This window comes from Lolium perenne, chromosome 5, assembly GCF_019359855.2.
Source record: "Lolium perenne isolate Kyuss_39 chromosome 5, Kyuss_2.0, whole genome shotgun sequence".
Lineage (NCBI taxonomy): Eukaryota > Viridiplantae > Streptophyta > Magnoliopsida > Poales > Poaceae > Lolium > Lolium perenne.
This window is the reverse complement of record NC_067248.2, coordinates 18,806,468-18,812,593: the sequence shown is the minus strand read 5'-3', so window position 1 is coordinate 18,812,593 and position 6,126 is coordinate 18,806,468.

Genomic DNA, 6,126 nt, shown 5'->3' with positions numbered 1-6,126 from the left:
CATAATGCATCCTTCCAATGCACGCCTACTAAGGTAGAAAGCCAACTCAATTGCTACTTTGTTGGCAAAATGTACCATGGCTCAATCTTAGGTCACACACCCATGAAGCCAAGTTAACACATCTATCAATTGGTATATTTTGGTCATATTAAAAAATTTACTTGAAACTTGTTGGTCATGCCATTCTACTACTCGCCTAACACTTTTTCTACGCGGGAAGGAGGGGGGTATGATGCTACCCTGAATTTTTATACCCATTTGTATCTTGGTCAAATCCTAGGTTTGACCAAAATTTAAAACATGAAAATGAAAAATTAAGCCTGGATCCACTACAAGAAAAGTTGCCAAACTTTTCTTGTAGTGATCCTTCTTAATTAGTAACTTCAAAATGAAGCTTTTGGAAGGTTTTTGAAATTTCCATGTCTGAAACCCAAAACACCTCTTCATGATTGACTTCATAAGACAAATTGAGTTTAGGGTTAGGGGTAGATACATGATTTTTCTAGTTTGAATATGTCTAGACCTGGCTTATCAACTTGAATGCTTAGTATATGACATAAGAAGATGTACTATGTGCATTCGTTTTTCATTTATTTGATTTGTTTTGAATTTTTATGCCGAATCAAATTTTGGACAAATCATAGGTTTAACCAAGATTTAAACAAGTTTAAAACATTAAAATGAAAAATTAAGCATGGATCCTTCTTAGTCACTCCAAAATGAAGCTTTTGGGAGGCTTTTGAAATGTCTATGTTTGAAACCCAAAACCACTTCTCTTCATGCTTGACTTCATAAGACAGATGAGTTTAGGGTTAGGGGTAGATACATGATTTTTCTGGTTTGAATAGGTCTAGACCTTGTTATCAAGTTGAATGGCTTACTATGTGACATAAGAAGACTATGTGCTTTGGTTTTTCAATTTTGATTTTTTCGATTGTTTTTATGCCCATTTGAATCTTGGTCAAATCCTAGGTTTGAACAAGAATTTAAACAAGTTTAAAACATGAAAATGAAAAGGTAAGCATGGATCCTTCTTAGTCAGTCCGAAATGAAGCTTTTGGGCGGTTTTCGAAATTTCAATGTTTGAAAACCCAAACCACTTCTCTTCATGCTTGACTTCATAAGACAAATTTACGGTTAGGGGTATAGATACATGATTTTTCTTGTTTGATATGTCTAGATATTGTTTATCAACACTTGAATGCTTACAATATATGTGACGCAAGAAGACTATGTGTTATGGTTTTTCATTTTTGGGGGTTTTTTTGAATTTTTTATGCGCACTTGAATCTTGGTCAAATCCTAGCTAGCTAGGTTTGACCAAGCTTTAAACAAGTTTAAAACATGAAAATGAAAAAGTAAGCATGTATCCTTCTTAGTCACTCCAAAATTAAGCTTTTCGGAGGTTTTTGAAATTTCCATCTTGTAAACCCAAAACCACGTATCTTCATGTTTGACTTCAAAAGACAGAGTTTAGGGTTAGGGGGTAGATACATGATTCTTCTTTTAATATGTTTAGATCTTGTTTTATCAACTTGAATGTTGACTGTATGACATAAGAAGACTATGTTTTTGAATTTTTTATGAATCTTGGTCAAATCCAAGGGTTGACCAAGATTTAAACAAGTTTAAAACATGAAAATGAAAATGTTTCAAGTTCACCTTTGGTTCGATCTTTCAGTAACCAGGCGCATATATATATGGATGCAAATTGAGATAATTAATTCGTGAAACATTGGAAATGTCCATCGTGTGTCATGTTTCCCCCTCACATGAAAATTGGATTGGTGGCAGACAAGTAAAAGCACCTTTATGTGCGACAACCCAAAATGCACATATTTTGCTGAGTTTTCATGCATGCATTAAAAGTTGTGAATATATACATAAAATGCATGTGGGTCATGATTGAAAAGTTTGACATGTATATGGTTCTTGTGTAGTAGTACTATAGTAGGTACGCAAACTCCCAACCATCTTCTTTGTCAAGAGAAGACGCGCACCAGGATGCGTAGTGGAAGTCGTCTCTGGATCCTACATTTGTCCCTCTCACGGAAAAGAAAAACAAAAAAACATCTCTCTCATTCTCGGCCTCGCTCGACTCGCTCGCTCGCAGCCTCGCACCTCCTGCGCACCGACAAACGCTGCACAATGATCCAACATCACCAGAAAAAGATATACACCATAAATAATAAGAGGGGCCCCGTGACTGCTATCCCTTCTTCTCCTTCCGTGTGATCCCTCTTCCTCCGAGTTTCACTGGACGGGCAAACACACATGTGCTGCATAGTAATAATAAAAAAGTAAAAAATCGACCTATGAATCTATGATTAAATAGGTAAAATCCTGGGTTTTATCAAGGTTTAAACAAGTTTAAAACATGAAAATGAATAGGTAAGCATGGATCCTTCTTAGTCACTCTAAAATGAAGCTTTCGCGAGGTTTTTGAAATTTCCATGTTTGAAACCCAAAACCACTTCTCTTCATGCTTGACTTCGTAAGACGAGTTTAGGGTTAGGGGTAGATACATGCTTTTTTCTGGTTTGAATATGTCTAGACCTTGTTTATCAACTTGAATGCTTACTATATGACATAAGAAGGCTATGTTCTTTGGTTTTTCATTTTTCTGTTTTTTCTGATTTTTTATGCCCATTTAAATCTTGGTCAAATCCTAGGTTTGACCAAGATTTAAACAAGTTTAAAACATGAAAATGAAAAGGTAAGCCTGGATCCTTCTTAGTCACTGTAAAATGAAGCTTTTGGGAGGTTTGTGAAATTTCCATGTTTGAGACCCAAAAGCACTTCTCTTCATGCTTGACTTCATAAGACAGAGTTTAGGGTTAGGGGGTGTAGATACATGATTTGTCTGGTTTGAATATGTCCAAATCTTATTTATCAACTTTTGAATGCATGCTACTCTCTCAAAGAAAAACTTTTGAATGCTTACTATATGACATAAGAAGACTATATGCTTTTAAAATTCAAACATATGGTAAGCATTCTTATGTCATATAGTAAGCATTCAAGTTGATAAACAAGCAAGGTTTGGACATATTCAAACCAGACAAGTCATGTATCTACCCCCTAACCCCTAATTAAATTGTCTTATGAAGTCGAGCATGAAGAGAAGTGGTTTTGGGTTTCAAACATGGAAATTTCAAAAACCTCCCAAAAACTTCATTTTAGAGTGACTAAGAAGGATATACAAGCTTCCCTTTTCATTTTCATGTTTTAAACTTGTTTAAATCTTGGTCAAACCTCTAGGATTTGACCGAAAGATTCAAATGGGCATGGAAATTCATAAAAAATCAAAAGAATGAAAAACCAAAGGACATAACATTATTATGTCATATATATATAGTAAGCATTCAAGTTGATAAACAAGGTCTAGACATATTCAAACCAGAAAATCATGTATATATCTACCCCTAACCCTAAACTCTGTCTTATGAAGTCAAGCATGCATGAAGAGAAGTGGTTTTGGTTTCAAACATGGAAATTTCGAAAAACCCTCCCAAGAGCTACATTTTGGAGTGAGTAAGAAGGATATATAGATGCTTAATTTTTCATATTCATGATTTAAACTAGTTTAAACCATGTTCAAACCTAGGATTTGACCAAGATTCAAATGGGCATAAAATTTTAAAAAAATCAAAAAATAAAAAACAAGTCACATAGTATTCTTATGTCATATAGTAAGCATTCAATTAAGTTGATAAACAAGGTCTAGACATATTCAAACCAGGAAAATCATGCATCTACCCCCTAACCCTAGCTAAACTCTGTCTTATGAAGTCAAGCATGCATGAAGAGAAGTGGTTTTTGGTTTCAAACGTTTGAGCCAAAAGCCCCTTTTCAAATATTTCAAACTTATTCAAATTTGGTTCAAATATGAAAGATATACAAGTTATAGCACACATAGTGCATACATTTTCACACATACTGCACTAGATGCTAACCCTATAGTTTGAGGCCATTTGGGTGACCTAGGTCGAAAAAATTCTTGGATTAGAATCGTGTTGTTCGAACCCCGTAGTTGGATTTTTTTGAACCCTTGATCTGTAGAACTGGGCAAAACCCTAGTTTAACCTATTTAATTACAGATTCATATATCGATTTTTCTACGAGTACTACCTTTTTATTATTACTATGCAGCACATATGTGTTTGCCCGTCGAGTGAAACTCGGAGGAAGAGGGATCACTCGGAAGGAGAGAAGAAGGAGGGAGAGCATTATGGTGTCTCCCCTTTTTCGGGTGATGATGTTGACTGTTGTGCAGGGTTTGTCAGTGAGCAGGAGGTGCGAGCGAGCGAGCGAGCGAGTCGAGCGAGGCCGAGAATGAGAGAGATTTGTTTTTTTTATGAGAGGGACAACCGAAGGATCCAGAAGGACCCACAGACTTCCAATACGCATCCTGATGCGTCTTCTCTTGACAAAGAAGATGGCTGGGAGTTTGAGTACCTATTGCACGTGACTTGTGCTCACTGAAGTGTGGGACCTCAAGCGTGGGCACCACACGTAAGTGACAGACCTGTTGGTGTAAAAACTCGATTGATTATTATAGCGCATTAGAACAAAGTTTCCTATGGATTCAAGGGTAGGAAATCCAAGTTAACTCATTTACATGACATTATTATTTCCATGAAGCAAAGTTAACACATCTATCGATTGGTACATTTTTGAGTGACTAAGAAGGATCCATGCTTACTTATTTGTTTTCACGTATTAAACTTGTCTAAATCTTGGTCAAACCTAGGATTTGACCAAGATTCAAATGGGCAGAAAAATAAAATAAAAAACAGAAAAATGAAAAACCAAATCACATAGTCATCTTATGTCATATAGTAAGCATTAAAGTTGATAAACAAGGTCTAGAAATATCAAACCATACAAATCATGTATCTACCCCCTAACCCCTAAACTATGTCTTATAAATTAAGTCAAGCATGAAGAGATGTGGTTTTGGGTTTCAAACATGGAAATTTCAAAAACCTCCCAAAAACTTCATTTTAGTGCGACTAAGAAGGATACACGCTTCCCTTTTCATATTCATGTTCTAAGCTTGTTTAAATTATCTTGGTCAAACCTAGGATTTGACAAGATTCAAATGGGCATCAATATTGAAAAAAATCAGAAAAAAAGAAAAACCAAAGGAAATAGTTTTCTTATGTCATATAGTAAGCATTAAAGTTGATAAACAAGGTCTAGACATATTCAAACTAGACAAATCATGTATCTATACCCCCTAACCCCTAAACTCTGTCTTATGAAGTCAAGCATGTGAAGAGGAAGTGGTTTTGGGTTGCAAACATGGAAATTTCAAAAACCTCCGAAAAACTTCATTTTAGAGTTTCTAAGAAGGATCCATGCTTACCTTTGCATTTTCATATTTTAAACTTGTTTAAATCATTATCAAGCCTAGCATTTGACCAATATACAAATGGGTGGGCACAAAATTCAAAAAAATCAGAAAAATGAAAAACAAATTAAAGCACATAGTCTTCATATGTCATATCGTATGAATTCAAGTTGATAAACGAGGTCTAGGTATATCCAAACCAGACAAATCATGTATCTACCCCTGTCGATCTTATGAAGTCTAGCATGAAGAGAGAAGTCGTTTTTGGTTTCAAACATGGAAATTTCAAGAACATCCCAAAAGCTTCATTTTAGAGTGACTAAGAAGGATACATGCTTCCCTTTTCATTTTTATGTTTAAACTTGTTTAAATCTTGGTCAAACCTAGGATTTGACCAAGATTCAAATATATGGGCATAAAATTCAAAAAAACAGAAAAATTTAAAACCAAGGCACATAGTCTTCTTATGTCATATAGTAAACAATCAATTAATTAAGTTGATAAACCAGGTCTAGACATATTCAAACCAGGAAAATCATGTATCTACCCCCTAACGCCCTAGCTAAACTCTGTCTTATGAAGTCAAGCATGCATGAAGAGAAGTGGTTTTTGGTTTCAAACGTTTAAGCCAAAAGGTAAGCATGGATCCTCCTTAATTAGTCACTGTAAAATGAAGCTTTTGGGAGGTTTGTGAAATTTCCATGTTTGAAACCCAAAAGCACTTCTCTTCATGCTTGACTTCATAAGACAGAGTTTAGGGTTAGGGGTGT